This window comes from Melospiza melodia, chromosome 2, assembly GCF_035770615.1.
Source record: "Melospiza melodia melodia isolate bMelMel2 chromosome 2, bMelMel2.pri, whole genome shotgun sequence".
NCBI classification, from domain to species: domain Eukaryota; kingdom Metazoa; phylum Chordata; class Aves; order Passeriformes; family Passerellidae; genus Melospiza; species Melospiza melodia.
This window is the reverse complement of record NC_086195.1, coordinates 89,997,200-90,014,519: the sequence shown is the minus strand read 5'-3', so window position 1 is coordinate 90,014,519 and position 17,320 is coordinate 89,997,200.

The window sequence follows — 17,320 nt, the reverse complement described above, 5'->3', positions numbered from 1 at the left end:
CAAGTCCTATGTCAGAGCCTTGCCAGACTTTTCCTGCTATGCAGTCTGGGCCAGCTGGGTTTGCAGATCCTTGTGGATTCAAGAACCAGCCATCTCCTTGGCTCTTGCTGGCAGCCTGGGCAAGTCATGGAACAGTGCTGCAATGTGCTTCCCCTCCAGGAAATTCTGCTTACTAAGGGAGCAATCTAATTATGTGCTTGAAACTTCTGGAGAAGTATCACCAGCCCCTGGAGGGGAGCAGCAGGAATCCAAATGCTAGGCAACAATAGTAGGAAATGCTGCGCTGAAGTCTGCATTCAGTAGGGAAGAGTGTCACTTAAATGACAAAATACCTACTTGAGAACTTCCTCTCTTTGAGCAGCAGTCTGGTGATTCCTTTGTTAAGAGGACTTGACATTTTGTTCACTGTCAGGTCACAGGTTTTAGAGGCAGCTGTCATAAGGGACCAGCCTCTCTGTGCTGGGATTTATAAACCAAGAGATTCACAGATCTGTTTCATAGGTCACAGCTCTGGCCTTTTCCTGTTCCCCAAACCACAGTGATTTTAGTTGGCCAATAGTCAAGCAGAGGAGAGAGGTCTTTCTCCCCTGAGGAGCAGCAGTTTGAGTAATTATAATCTACAAAGGCATACGCAGTCTTTTGAGAGAAAAACAACTAACTCTGTCCCTGAACCCCAGACAGCCAGTTAATAGTATTCACTCAGAGCAGCTGAGACCCACTGGGAATTTGTGGAAGCTGTGGTGGAGTCATAGGAACCTTTCCTCTCCTCCCACACATGAGCTTTCCAACATCCTTCACAGGGAAGGCGATTCTCTTCAGTGAAAATTCCTGTGTGCAGTACATACATCGAGTTCCTACCAGCAGCATCTGTTGCTGAGCTATTGTGGAGTGTGTAACGGAGCCATAGGAAGCTGAGACCCCAGATTATTCCTCACAGAATCATTCGATTTATGCTGCCAAGACTTTGAAAGAGTATGTGTGCGCTTTCTGACAGAATTTGGAAGGTGCAGGTATTTCAGTAACATGGCCAGGGATTTCTAAAGAGGATGTGTCCTGAATTTCTTGGCAGGGGTGAAAGAAGCAGGTCTGAGTCACCGATGGTGCAGCAGAGCTTCCATATTTTCATTTGTGAGGGCGGTTTTATTTTCTTCTTCCCACACTTATGCTGCAATGTGCATGGTCTTTTACACCCTGTTTCAGGATCTAGATGCGCAAAGGAAGATGATTTGTTGTGGCTGCATTCAATGCCTGGTGTGGAGCCTACTTTCTGAGAGCACACTTGCCTTAGGCTTGCAGCATGAGTCTTCAGATATGCTTAGCATTAAAATGTGGTTATCTTGGTTTCTAGCCCAGCTGAACTTTGACAATTAAGAAGGACATTGTGCAGCAAAATCCGACTGCTGTGTTTATTTCTTTTTAGCCCGTATGGAAATTATGATGATGCAGTCTTGCTCTGAGCATATGTGTGCTCTTGTGTGTTTGTCTGTCCTCTCTCTGCAAATGACTTCTGGCCACTCTGGGCCCAGCTTTATTCAGAAACAGCAGTTTCAAACATACTGGGTCCATAGATCTATCAGGAAAACAGTTGAAGATAGCAAAGGGAAAGCCTGCTGCCTTATATGGAAGAAAAGTATACCATCAACCCAAGCCATATCTACACAGCAGAGCCATATTATAGATCCCAACCTCATAAAGAGTTTTAATCAGAGGTCACACATTATCAGATGGTGCAAGATCCACCATAGATGAAAATTAGTTGGAAAGCTAGTTTCAATTTCTGCATGGCATATGGAAATACTTGATTACTTAGGTGAGTAAAAAATAAATACTAATTTTGTCTTCCACTCTTTCCTGCTCTGTTGCTTTGCTTCTTTTGCTGCAGGCCTGTAATCTAGAACCAGATCCTGTGTGACCAGGAAGTGGAGGTTGATAACTATGCATACAAGGTTTATTTTAAGAGAGTGTTCATGAAGCTTATAAATTTGAACAAGGAATATTTTACTTCCCATTGTCTTGTACGTCTCACCTTTTATCCTGTATTGGCTAGGTCTGAGCAAGTCACTGCATGTGTGGTATGTCCTTTGCCAAAACTATAAAATATGTTATCCAAATATTATTTCCTATAGATGAATCCAAAGGCTCTGTTGGAGAAAAACACAATAAAACTCTGCTAGCTTTGAAACTCCGGTAGGATTCTAACTACTTTCAACTATTCATAAATCTCCTGTCTTGTGGTGAGGGCCTTGCCTTCCTCAAATCAAATCATTTACAATACCAATTTTCTGAATCAGGACATAGTTAAGAACTAACAGAAGTGTGATATAGATTTCAGGATTTCAGTTGCCAAGAGAAATAAATTGAACATTGTAAAGTGTGTTCACAGTGGGTTTTACTGTCTCTGTCTTGACCACAGTGTGTCAAAGCCTGAAGTATTCAAGCAACTCTGGGCATATAAATAGCCACCAAATCTTCAGAGGTCTGTGGCTTCACAGAATAAATGCATATGATAATTCCTAATAATATTGTAGTTTTACATCAGTAGTACAACATACTAGATCTATGCTTTCATCAGTATGAGTTATTCTGATGACTTCAGCACATTTATTCATGTTATTAGCCAAATGCACCGCTCTCCCTGTAGTGGTGAAGGAGATAGTAAATGTCCCTTGGAACTAGAATTTGAGCATCCAGACAATTAAGCTGGAAGAGGGATCCCAGCAAGAGCTGCTGTGAGAAGGCTCTCCTGACACTTGTGCCAGGATGTGCAGCCCTTCCCCAGGCAGCCCCTGGATTCTGTGTGGCAATCAGTCACGGACCATTCCGTTTGCATGCAGCCACCCTGTTTGGGGAGATAAGAGACTTTAACACAATGGCTAGGCACAGTGGCCCTCAGAGGGATCATAAGCATATTTAATTTGCTAGCATAGGCATAGCCTTAACATCCTTCAATTGATAAAATGGATACAGCTAATGTAAATTAGTGAGTATAGAAAGAAGCTCTTTTTAAGCCTGGTTATTTGCTACCCTCGCTTATCCAGTTTGTTCTTTGAAAGATGATTTTAACATCAGCTCTTTCTTCACCTTTGAGGCCCAGCCATCAGCATTTCCCATTTCTACAGCTCACCCTCAAATTAAGGGAGACTCCTTATGCTCCCCTAAGCAGCAGTGGTGTCAGCAAGTACTGCAGAAGCAATGCAGAGCCAGAAAGAGAGTTCTCATCTTTGGCAGATTTAAAAGCCTGTCATCCTTCAGTGCAGGAACAAGCCTCTGTAAGTGAGGATTATCTCAGAATGCATTTTACATTAAAATTCAAACACTGTCATAGGAGGAATATGCTTTTCTTCTTTTCTCTTTTTTCTTTTCTGAAAGAAAAACATTCTAGTGCATATTTTGACTGCTGTTCATTCTGCTTCTGATAAAAATCTGTGAAGGAAGACTCAAAATAACAAAATAATGTTTGAATGGGGCAAAACTTGAGTAATTTAGAAGTGAAAAGATGCTTTCTATTAGTCAAGGATGTATTAACAATCATTTTAAACATGTTAAAACCTGTTGTTTAGTCCTCAATTATTTTTCATTCCCTTTTCTTGTTGCTTTTGTTATGTTGTCAAAGCCTGACTCATTTTGTTATATTGTCTCAGTCCTGACGGAGGACTAGGGTCTTCATTGGGCTCATACATGGAACTTATGGTTAATGAGTTTATCTTTCTTTCAAAATGTTTGCTCAACTATGGTTATTACTCAAATCGTGCAAAACTATGACTATATACTTAGGATTATCCTGGACAGATGGTCTTGAATCAGTTCACTGTGTTTTGTTGTTTTAATAAATTACATGTTTTACTTACCTAAAATGTCACACAGAGGTTTCCCTATATATTTTCCATAGGCTTCCTCAGCCTTTTTAATTGTGACAGCAGCCATTTCACATTCAGACATTCAGAATATATATATTAACAGCACTTTTCATGAATAATTTTTAAGCCACATGCAAATCAAGTGCTAATAGACAAATAATTATTCTCCTGGTGCACTTATCTGATTATGGAAAAAAAGCTGACTTGGGCAGCATTCCTTGCTTTGCTGTACAATATTATTACTGTTTTAGCGTGGAAGGCAGTAAGAAACACAGTTTAATTTTTGAAATCTGATATCAGGCAGCTTGTGCCTTCCAGGTGTGTCTAAAACTGTAGGACCAGAGGCATCAGTTGCCAAAATGTATCCTGGCCACATTTTAAATACATATGAGGATGAGGTTCGGATGTACAATTTTCTCCCCCTTTCTGCATCCTGGTTTTCACTGGAAAAAAATTCAGGTGTATGGAAAAAGAAGGCTCTACAGTGTGCTCCAGTTGGTCTCCATCTGAACAGGCACAGGATCACAGCAGCCAGCAAGGACAGTGATGGGGAAGGACAGAGGAGGGACACACTCCGAAACCCTGCACATTGCCTCTTACGAGTGACAGTAAATACCCAGAGTGAAAAACTTCCATTGGCACTGGGATCTAGATAGAGGAATTTGCTGGCAAGTAGGGGACTAGGGAATTTTTCTGTTTTTATTCAGGGTTATGGTCTTACTCCAGCATCATTCTTTGCCTTGTTGCAGTTTGATTGCTGCTACAGAACCGCCCTGGATACTGTGATACTACATATTTATATTACAGTTGCAAAATAATACTCTGTGTAATTTCAACTTTCATTTTTAGAAAGAACCTTGTGATAGATATTAAATGTGAGAAACCAACAAATTTCCTTCCTATGATCAGTTCATCTGTAACCTCTCTCTACAGCCACATTTTCACTGTACCTGATACTCACCTATAGATTACCTTTTTTTCAGATTGTATTTTCATTATTAATCTTACTTTCTGAGAAATATTTCAGTTTCTCTGCAGCAGACTGGCATTTTTTTCTGGGATCTTTCAAGTGAAGCTAATTTACATCAGGAAATTGCTTCAAGGTGATCTGTCTGGGACAGTCATGAAGTCTGCATACTCTGCATTTGTTTTGTAGACATATTTTGTACTTTAATTCATCACCTCTGGCTTACAAGTGTGTCACCTCCATGACCAGTCTTTGCCTTTTTCCTTGAAAGTGGGCAATAAATTTGTGATTGCCAATTGTGGCGTCCAAGAAAACTGGGAGGGAAAAGCCTGTGCAAACAACAGCTGGAGACTAAAGGGGACTGCCATGGGCCAAGGCTGGCTTACAGCTCTGAAGGAAGAAGTGCTAAGGGACAAAACCAGATCCCTTCTTTGCCTGCAGATACTGCAAAATGACTGCTCAGAATGTCCTTTCCTGAACAAGGTCAGTCTTTTACTAAGTAGAAAACCTGTTTATTATCTGCCATGTCCCAGGCTGGACATGCAAAATACTTCATTTACCTCAGCATCAATTCAAGGGGCAGCATGCAAAACTTGAAGTAGATTGAACAAAAGCAGTTGCAGCAAGGAATTTATTGACACATCCTACTGAGACATCCTACTTTGTTGACTGACACTCAGATCCAGAGCTACATATGTGCCTGGTCACAAGACAGGCAAAACTGCATTTCTGCAAAAGTCCACTTCTCCCTTCCCATCCAGCCTTCCTTTCAGGCAGAGATTTAGAAAATATGATTGCATAAAAGTGGGGAGTAGCATGTGCTTGAAATGCTGCCACGTTTCCACTCAGTCTATGGCATGGCTCTCAATACACAGTAGATGTATTCTTTCTTCTCTTTCCTCTCTCTTCCCTCTATCCAATTACTTTTTTGATCATTTGGACAGATTAGGCCAACAAACAGGCAGTTCGAGTGTTCTATACAGCCATGTCATTTGCACTGAATCTGCTAATGCTGTAGCTCAGTTAAAGATCCCCAAACTTCATTCTCCCACATCTCTCTCACAGGAAGGGTTTCTCCATAAACATCAGTTAGCTTATCATTTTACACTGTCCCTCAAGTACTTCATTACACTCCTCAAAACTATGCTTTTTGGAGAAGAGCTGACAACAGTGACAAGCTGCCATGCAGGTCTGTTGGGATGCCTGAGTTGTTATCCTGTCTTGATTTGCCTGTTTTGCTCTGTTGTCTTTGATTTTAAACTTAACTGCTGGGTCCCAAGAGGTGGAGACAGTGTGTCCTCTGTCTGTACAGCACACAGCACTTCGGTGTCTTGGGTCCATTGTTTCAAGTTTCTAAAAATGGATGCACTGATTGATGCTAATTGCTCTTCTCCATTTCTAATGGTTTATCATATTTTGTGTAATCCTACTCTCCCTGCCTGAGAATGAAATTATACTCAGAGCAGCAAAATCAGCAGGGATGGAGAACAAGAAACTATTTCCTTCTCTTCTCATTAATTTTTGGGAATAGAGTGTGTGTCCTCAAGGGCTCCTACTTTGATGCCCTAGGTCTCTGAAACTGCTATACCCACATTGTAACGGGCTACTCAAACATACCACTCTCAAGGGTTTCTGCTGCTTCACCCCAAAATGGGCAGCCTCTGTCTGTAGCTCATACTGGCAGTAGCTCATACAGCCAGGTCTGCCTTTCCTGTACCTTTCCCAAACACCAGCTAGACAGCTTGAGATGATACTGAGAGCATAGTCTTGCTCCAGTGCTGGTGCCTCCTGAGGCAGACATGAACCTGTCAGATGAAGTCAGCTACAACCACAGTGTTAAAAAAAGTTCCTGTGCTGCTATTTGATAGCAGCTTTGTGGTGGAGAGAAAGCTGTCTGAAGCTGTGCAGTTCTGGATGTGTTTTAGTAAGAATGCAAGTATATACCCAAACTGAAAGTGTCAGATTAGAAAAATATGCAAACTGTTATGTAACAATAATGCAAAAGAATCTTGGAAAGATACTAATGCCTCTGTGTTTCCAGAGAGAGAAAAATGGGACATACGTGGGGAATGGGTGGACAGGCCATATGTGCGGGGTCACAGTTTTGTGGAGAAATTGCTCCCTGTAAACTGTCTCTTCAGCACCTGTTCATTCTGTTGTTGCATGAAGGCACTTCCAAAGTGCTGGACAGACTGAACACAACTTGCCATTACTCATTAAAAAATTGCTGCCCAGGCCATGAGGATGTGCTGCTCTAGCAGAGCATATCCTTGGTCACCCTGCTCCAAAGTGACGTGTGGCTCCCCGGAGGAGATGGACAGCCAGGAGGCAAGTATGCATTGTGGTGGCTGTAGAAGTGCCAAGGGTTAACATTCTCACATGCGAGCCTGCCTGGCAACTCTTTCCACCCCAGTGGCTGAAGAGTCCTTTGAGGACAGCAGGTTCCTGTCTCCAGTCTCCTTAAGGCGATGTGGGGGAATTTATGCAAAGGGACTCCAGAGGAACCGATTCCTGAACACCCAGCTTAACTTGAATCCTCATTTGTCTTGCTTCACTCTGTGAATCTTTTTCCCTTTTAAAGTCACCTTTCTTACTGTATACAAAACACTCCCCTGTATGACACCTTCTGTTTCAGGGTTCCCTCAAGCCTCTGTTTCATACCCAAGGCACCATGTGGTCAATATTTTACTACTCAGTGGCTCAGTGTCCTTCACCTGGTCCCCACTGAAAAGATACTGTAAACACTCCCACCCTGAAACATGCACACCAGTGTACCCCAATTTTTCTGCCAGTATCTCAATTCTTTTCACATGTCAAATGCTCTCTGCCCATATAATTTTCGCTTGCCACCAATCCTCCTATTAGTACAAGGATTTTTGTCTTCCTCTCCTTTGTCCCACTCTTAGGTTAGTTGACCCCAATGTCCTTATACTAAGGACTTTATGCCCTTTCTATCTGTACTATGGGCTTGATGCTGGTTTTTTCTTTATAATTCAGGCTCCCCCCACTCCCTTCCCTCCCTAGTTCCATGGCTGGATTCACACTCATTCCCCCACTACTATGATGAGATTTTATTTCTGGGAGAGAAATTATTCAGAGTGTGGATGTGTCCCAGCTGTGTGGATAGAACAAACAAAGAGGATGGATGGGCACTGTTATCTAGGAAGGTATTAATGGATTTTTGGTTCACTATATGTTTAGAAAAATGCCTGGGACTGTGGTTCTGATAAACATAAGGAAAAGGTCTTCCTTTCTCTTAATTTTTTGTTCCTCCTTCATTATTAAATATTTACTAAAAGCAAGAGAGTTCTGCCCACTTGTGCCAGGACACACCTTGAAACTTCAGAAATAAGTGGAAACTGTTCAGAAGTTGTTGCTTTAGAGAAACACATACCTCACTGACTTAAGTGTAGTGCTTTCAACACAGCCTGTGACTTGGACAAAGCAGAGGAGAAAACACAGTCTAGCAAATATGATAATGTGACTTATTCAAAGATGTTTTCACACTGAAAGACATCTCTTTAGGTCTCCTAAACTAAAACAAGCTGATAGCCCCCATACACACTGAGAAAAGAATGATATACCAAAACATGCCTACACAATTTTTTTATAACATACTTATCACCTTCTTCTTAATTTGGGTTTAAAACTAGCATGAAAATTGCCTTAATCTCCACACTCCCAGTCTCATTAAACTGTCTATTCCTCTTGCTCTTTTTTCTCTGTATATTTATTTTTGGCTCTTCTGTCATTCCTGGTTCATATTTAGTTGTGTTTGTTCTTATTTTTCAAACATGAGACCTGCTTCTATTGTCTTTACTCAGGCAGTTATTTACTGAAAACAAATGGTAATCTTACTGGGGAAAAGGCAATGGAAATGACCCATGGTTTTCATAGTAGGATTGTTGTGGCTTCTCTGACAAGCTGCATGATGGTAGGAATATTCACCAATACAAGCAGTCTCAGCTTTCACCACAAAGAACTGCTTAAATATTATGTTTCCATTACTAATCTATTTAAAGAATGTATTGTTCATAAAATATACTACTTTTAACCTATTTTTAAATGCTTTCTATTCAGAAGGGGCAGTATTATTTAGGAATATGATTCTTGTGCTATGCATCATTGAAGACTGAAGGAAAACAAACTGAATTGCTAGCAAGGTACATATGTTTTTACAGATTTTACATATTTTTGTGTAAAAACTTTGATGATGTCTTCTTGTCAATCATTTGAGTGATGCAATTTCTGCAAACAACTGTATTCTTCATTGTTGTTTCCAGAAATGGCCAGATGTTTCTTGGTATATACATTTTATTAATTCTGAAAGGGGATTGTAAACTCCTTTTTTAGCAGAGTGAAGATGGATGATTTACCTGTAAGGCAGTCAAGACTCATAATTGCACATCTTCACTTAATGGGAATATTGCTCTTGACTTCAATAACTACAGAACAAAGTCATAGGCAGGAACACTGATTTTTTTTGGGGGGTGTCTAAGCCTCCCCAGAGGACATAGTTTAGAATTCTTAGATTGAGACACCAGTTTTCTCTTTGGATCTTGATTTTTCCTTGCAAATTACTATTACCTTTATCTTTCCTGCACAATTTATCTCCCCAGGGCAGAGTCTGAGTCACCCTACATAGGTTGGTAGTCACCTCACCACAGCTTGTTCACCCTGTGCTGGTGCCATCAGTGCTGTGTTATGGCAGATAGAGGAGATTTTCCTGAGAAACTAAGAAATATCTCTTTCATTTCTTTCAGTTCTCATCCTTGTAATCATATCATTACCCCGCTAATCAGTCTACAAAAATATAAAGGAAACTTGATTTGTTAGCTCTACAGTTTTAAATAATCCTGAAAAGTGTTGAACAGAGATTGCATGTTATTTAATTTTTGTCTCTATAATAAGGCAAACATTGAGGCTTTCTAGGGAGTAAACATATTTTCTCAAATCCATTCAGGATTTGAGAAGGTGGTCTCTTATGAAATTTTCCTGAAGGAAATTTTAAAACAGGTTTAAATTATTGACAGATATCTCTCTTTGGCCCAGGGACAACACTTAACAAGCAGTATGCTGCAGCCTATTCCAAATCCTGGTGTCATTATAACCCATGGTTTTAAATTTTCTCTTCTCTTCTCTTCTCTTCTCTTCTCTTCTCTTCTCTTCTCTTCTCTTCTCTTCTCTTCTCTTCTCTTCTCTTCTCTTCTCTTCTCTTCTCTTCTCTTCTCTTCTCTTCTCTTCTCTTCTCTTCTCTTCTCTTCTCTTCTCTTCCCTTCCCTTCCCTTCCCTTCCCTTCCCTTCCCTTCCCTTCCCTTCCCTTCCCTTCCCTTCCCTTCCCTTCCCTTCCCTTCCCTTCCCTTCCCTTCCCTTCCCTTCCCTTCCCTTCCCTTCCCTTCCCTTCCCTTCCCTTCCCTTCCCTTCCCTTCCCTTCCCTTCCCTTCCTTCCCTTCCCTTCCCTTCCCTTCCTTTTTTTTTGCTCTTCTTGAAATTGTGAGCAGTACTGAAAAGTCTGGGCTGCATGATGTGAATGAGTTGTAGTCTGGAGATATATGCTTATGGCTCTGCTTTACTAGAATTAAAGTATCATAAAGGAAACCTCCCTCATGCTGAGCATTCCTGGGGAAATCTTTCCTTGGTCATATTAAGCCAAGTGACCTTATGAAACTTACAATTGCTTTAAAAATATATATAAAATGGAGTGGGGTATTGTACAAGTTCAGAAACTCAGTAGAAAGTCTTAAAACTTAAAACATCTTGCACTAAAAAGTCTTAAAACATCTTAAAAACTTATCTCAAATGCAGAAGTAAAGACACCTCTGATTATTGCCATGGGACAAGTGATGGATCCCATCCTCTGTTAACTCTTGCAGTTTCTCATAATTCATGTTGCTGCTCATTCTGTCTTGCCAGAAGAAATAAAAACAAAACCCCCAAAGTGCTGTACACAGAGACTCCAGCATCAGGGCCATTTTTGCACAAACACACACACACACACACACACACACACACACACACACACGCCCCCATCAGCTTCATTGCCAGACTGAGGATGTCAGTTGCAATGAGGTTTTGTATCACATCCAAAGTGAAGTGACTGTTGCCTGCCAAGAGCCCTTCCACTGCTACTTCCACTCCCACCAGCCACCTCTGGCTGCTTCCCTGGAGGCAACTGAGCAGTGAGATCTCATCCAGCAATAATAATAATAATAAATTAGTAATAAAAAATAGTAATAAAAAGCAGCATCTTGCTCTTGGATCCAGTTTATCTCTGATCACATCAGGGCCTAACTCATAGGAAGCAATGGGGCTGTCACTGTAGCAGACAGATGCTGTTGACCAAAATTTGGCATAACATGAAATTTCTCCTGAGGATACCAGGTGATGTTTTAAGCAGGCATATCTGGGTGCAGCCTATGACTCCTGCTACTTGGGAAGGTTTTTCTGAGATGTGGCAGAGCAGCCAGCAGAGAAATCAACCCTCTGACACAAGTAATGGTTTACTGTTCTCTGAGCAGCACCCAGAGCCAACAACATCAAAACCTGTTTAAACAGGACAGAGTTGTTCATGCTTTGCTGCATGAACAATTTATGCAGCTTTTCAGAAGTTTATCCTAAAAACCACCAGTTGCAAGGTAGAATTAGTATTACATCATCAGGCTGGAAAAGTCAGTTCTTCCCTTCTTTGCAGAATGCTGGCAAACACAGAAGAGATTTGAAAATCATCAAGGCCAACAAAAGCTGGGGGGAATAAAAAAACCCAACCCAAACAAAAAAAAAAACAACAAAACCCCAAAACCAATTTTCAAAAGACCTTGGCTAATAGAAATTTTGACAAAATTGGTAAATGAGAATTTTTTTCCAACCCCACACCACTGACATTCCACCCCCCTGCTTACTTTAAATGAATAGCAAGGATGCTATCAGAATGGTTTGTACTACAGGAGTGCCCAGGGCGAGTTAGCTGGTGTCAAAAAGCACTGTGTGCATGCTCACACTTCCACAGGGTCTATGAAAAGACAACCACAGGTCCAGAAAAGCCAGGGGAACATAGCGATACACAGCAAATGCGGAGAAAGGGATGAATGCAAGAGTGCAGAGCAATGATAGGATCAGGTCAAGTCAAGGAGTAGTCAGGTGAGCAGCCTATCACTTCACCTCAGCAGGGCTGTCATTTCACCTGCACATCCGTGCACATGAAGCTGTATCCTGACTCCTGGGACGGCACAGGAACAGTAGCAGCAGGGTCTCACAGTGTGTGAGTCCATCCAGCACACTTGGGGCTTCAGGTGTAGCTTCATGTTCTCCCCTGTAAAGCCACTGTTTGCCCAAGGGAGAGCGATGCTACGTTGCATTAAATGCAAGCCTGTGAGATCCTGGTGATCTGGCTGGGAAGTATGAGACAAGGGCAACTTTACAAATCTGTGGTGACCCAGCTGCCACAGATGTGGCTCTTCTGCTGGGCTGTGTACACATAGTTTTAGCAGTGTTGTGGGCTTTGATGGACAGGACAGCTTCTTCCTTGCATGGGTGAGCCAAGGTCAAAGAAAAGAAAGGTTTGCACCAGTAGTGCAGTGTAGGACCTGCCACAAGAACTAACAGCCAATGTGGACAGGGCCACGTGCCAGCCAGGGAAAGCCTGGAAGGCCAAGTGAGGAAGTTTGCATTTGATGCAGCAGAAAAGGAGACAAAAAGACAGGTACAAAAAAATCCCTGAGGCTTAAATAGAAATTTGAGACTATGACATTGTCTTCTAGGACATACTGTAATGGACAAAGCTGGATTTGTCTTTCATTTCCTAAAGCTGCTGTCCTAGGGTAAATTAGTGATGTGCACCCAACAGTTCTGGAAGACTTGGGTGCTAATGGACAAAGCAAAAAGAAGCAATAGGATCAGCTCAATAAAGCCTAAAAGACAAAAGATATTTGCAGCATACATTTAATGTATTAAAAAGGGAGAAATAGCATTGCTGGTAAGAAGGAAGCAACTGCTAGAATACTAGAGGACAAGGGCTTGCACACAATTTTAATTTCTGTGAACAGAAATGAGAGAAGGAAAAGAGCTTAAGGGAAGAGAAAGTGAAGCCTTCAAAGTTATTTCATGACCTTAGCTTCCCTGAGAATGTTTTCTTTTTGTATCTGATTTAGATTATAACGTCCCTAGGGCAGCAGTGGTCTTTAATTTGAGTCCTCTTCAGTACTGGCCAAATCATGATGCTTAATGAGCAAATAAAGTGTTGATAAATTCATATAAAGGTTTCTTGTCTGCAGTCTGGCATTTAATAGATGACACCAGTAAAGACTGGCAGGATCAGCTTCAAGGGAAGAGCATGAGAGCCCTTCCACTGCCTTCAAACAAGGGAGGTTCTGGTTCATGTTGCAAACAATTCTTTGAAATTAAGAGCATGCAATTGGGTACTGTACACACAGGGACATTTCTGCATATTGCATATGGCAATTTCACACCAGACAAACTGCAGACACAGTCAGGCAAGCTGCTGCATCTTGGTGGACCCCAGGGCTCCACGTGGGTGCAGAAGCTGGCCATGCAAAGCAGCTTGCTGGATTAAGGCATAATTCATTGCTGTGGTACAGCTTACTCACTCTAAAGGGCTTTATTCACAGCAGGGATGATTGAGGTGCCGGGAGGCACAAGCCAAGTTGAAATAGATTTGTCAGGCTTATTTCATGCTTTGTTGTGGTGGCTGCATTTTAGATAGATTGTGAAAATTAGGTTATTTCTAAGGTTCAGATTAGAGTATTGCCTAGAGATTAATAAAAATTGGAGATTTGGTTGTAAATGTTGGGTCCAAAATTCTGTGAAAACACCAACAGTCTGCAATCCCAGTCATCTGCAAAGATTTGGGATGGCAAAGATTTGTGCAGCATTTGGTTTGCCAACTTCAGCAGGCTCTGGCATATTTAGAAGAATATAGAGGCTGAGTAACAGACTTGCTCATGTGGCTTTTGGTATGTTCTCTTTCTTATCCTATTCTGTTTAAAATAGTGCCATCTTTTCCTTTCTGCTTTAGCCTTCGTGAATTTAGATTGTTCTTTTTGTTTTGAGTTGTTAAAGAAAAGGTAGACTGGTAGGTGGTAGCAGATTTACCTTGTGACAAAGCTAAAAAAATGCTGCCATACCCCCATCTAACAAAAACAAACAATCTGGAAAAGAATTCCCATACCAATACATTAAGAAATGAAAAAGAAAAATCAAAACTCTAATTTTGCTGATAAAAATGGCATTCCTATTTTGTAATTGGAATTATACAACTAAAACTAGTAGTCTTACCTATGTTCTAATGTATCTAGGATTAAGTACAAGTTCTTGTGAATTAATTCAGGGATTGCACAAAAGGAACACTGTGACAGCAGGATTGTTGTGGGCCATTTGGGTAAGTATCTGGTAGATGAGACTTCTCTCAGATGAAGCTGAGGAGGCTGTGCAGAGAAGATGGGGAGGTGGAAGGGAGAAGAAGGCAGACAGGAAGAGCCAGCCACGGTGTGAAAAGCCTTGAAACAGTGCAAATGGATTTGAACTTCTGGCTAAGAAAGAAATCTGAATAAATGTCTGTCACAGGACCAACTTCTGCTTGTTCTCATCCCTCCCCCAAGAAATGAGAATGATATGCATATTCAGACAGAGATAGATAAATGAATATATATAGAGAGAGACATAAAATTGGGAAGAGTGGTTGAGGGAAAAGTAAGACACACCATATCACAATGCTATGCAGTTAACATGAAACAATTAAAAATACCATGACATGATATGGAACTTTCCATTTTCAGTTGCATTTAAAAGCTTTATGAAAGAAACTTTAAATTAAACAACTACACCTCAAAACAGTGTTCTTTGTTGGCAGACAATATCAATATTTAACACCACTCCCCCTACCTCCCCAGTTTTACATGTTTGAATCTACAGATGTCTAATACAGGCGTTAGGAATTAATAACCCTGGTGTAAGAGATAGCAGGTAGGCTGATTTTGAATTGTAGATGGCTAAGCAGAGGTACTGCTTGAAGCATTGTGACATTTTAGGAGGGACATCAGAAAGAGAAAGCAGCTTCCAGTCCTGATAGATGTAATAGCCATTTTCCACTCAGGGTAAACAAGAAATCAATGAGTTCCCCCCCTTTTAGTGTCAGCTGAAACAATGGAAAGCATGTGCCCAAGGACACAGCCAGATCTAAACAGTGTCATCTGTTCCTGGGAGGGGTCCTGATATCTGATACATGAGTGAGGTAGGGGAAGGAAATAAAGACTTGTATGTGAAAGGAAAGGGGCAGAAACATGAGAGAGAATGAGACAGTCATCTGGATATAAACCTACTTGTCTGAGAAAAAACAAAACTGTAGTTTTGAGAGATGTGATGGGCTGATTTACTGCTTGGATCTATTGCCCTTTCTTCCTCATTCTTAGTCTCACAGGTCTGCTGTTCATGCTGGTGCTGGTCCTTGTATCTCTGAAGTGATGGAACTCACCAACTCAGCAGAAAACTCATGCAGAAAAATGTACGTATGGATGGGTCATGCATCCAGCAAAGGCACTGGGAGGAACTGCTGGTGAAAGGAGGGATGTATGAAGAGTGACATGAGGTAGATGATGAAGGACAAAAGAAAGAAGAGTTGAGGCAAGACTTCCATTTGGAGGAATGCAGCCATCCTACAGCTCAGCTGTCTGCGAAACCACAGCCTGAAAGCACATAGAAGTGTAGTACAGTCAGGAAGTAAGTTGGGATGTTCTCCTCATACTTTATCCTTACTTTGGTCTCTAATAAAAATAATCCTAATATCCTAAATTCTCACTAATAAAAAGGTCAGAATTGGCAACATATAAAGGTGCTGCTCTAATCCAGCTGCAGTCAGCCGCCATGGTTTGTAAACATGATTCAAGAGGCAGACAGAGTATATTTGATCTGGAAAGATAAGAGTGTGTGCTGCCTGGGGAAAGAGTTAGATGTACTTTGACACAGATAATAAGATGCCATGCCTTAGCCTTGGCTGTTTTTTGCATACCCATCTCCCTGTGAGGAATATCTGAAGATGTCATTAAGGAGAACAAAGCAAAGCAAAACTCTGAACTACAGCCTTTGCATGCTAAATATTGTCCTGAATACACAGTGCGCCTGCACAGATTCCCTTTGAAACGGGAGCAGAGGTGTCACCTGGTGCTTTTCTCTAGTCTGGGAGTGAGAAAATAAAGTCCCACTTGTAAGAAAAAAAATTAAAAATCCATAGTAGTAGCTTGGGAGGCTGTAGCTTATGATAGCTTTATTAAAGTACTTTATCGTCCTCATGAAGAATGCTCAAATACTTTTAATGAAAGTTCCTACTAAAGTAAAACCTCCAGGGTCATACCAAATATGGTCAGAAATTGCCTAGGGAAATCTCTGTATTTTGTCTTCCTTAGAGTCCATGACGTTTTCTACTTCAGTGAAGGATCTGCAAATATTTCAGTCAACCTCTGTTGAATTTTAAGGTAATTAGATTGAATTCATGTAATATCTGGGCAATTTACAGACTTGGGTGCAAGCTGTGCCATCAGCTGTTTTATCTTTAGAGCATATAAAATTACTGTGATTTGCTTTGTGAATTTTATAGCTTCATTAGGAAAAAAAATCCTTAAATTATCTGTAGATCTTTAAATACTTTAGGATGATAGGATGAAGCAGGTTAAGTTAGCTTTTCTGTTAGTTATTCTAGGTGAACAGTTTTAAAGGATGCTGATGATGAGGTACAAAGCATAAGGACAATTCAGTCCTGGTGCCATCTAATGCTCTAGGGAGAAAGACCAGATATTGACTAAGTCAGCAGCAGAGCACCCACTGAATTGAAGGACAGCATTTTGCTTGCCTGGTGTCTCACTGAGAGTGACAGAAGCACTACACTGCCAAGCTTTAACCAGGAAATCAATTCTACCCAAATGAGTCACCAAAATTAACTTCTTGGAGCAGACTACAACCATATTCCCAGTGCAAAGTCGAATAGATGCATCACTGAGTTTTACTGGAGAGCACCCTACTGGGATGGTGTGCCGAGTTCACTGAGTTCTTACCCCACTGCACCGGAGAGGAAGGGGGAAAGTCACAGCTCCACTTTCCCCGGTGCTCCTCTCATCATTCCATCCCCAAGGGTTTAAAAACTGGTGGATTTCACCTGCACGCTGCCTATGAAGGATTTTGGGGATTTTCGTCACGAACATAAGGCCCAAACATTTTCTTTTCGCAAAGCACCCCAAATTAAAATGGCAACCAGGGAAATGCTGGCACTGCACGGGGCGAGCCGAACCGCTTGTGCCAGCCGTGCCCCCGGGAAGCGCAGCGCCAGCAGCGCCTCAGCCCGGGCTCCTCCATGCGCAGGAGCCGAGCCCCGGGCGGGGGGACACGGACCCCCGAGGGTCTCTGCCCTGAGGACGGGGCCACACCGCCCGGGACACGGCCAGGCTCCCACCGAGCCGCGGCCCCTCGGCTACCGAGCCCAGAGGGGGGAACC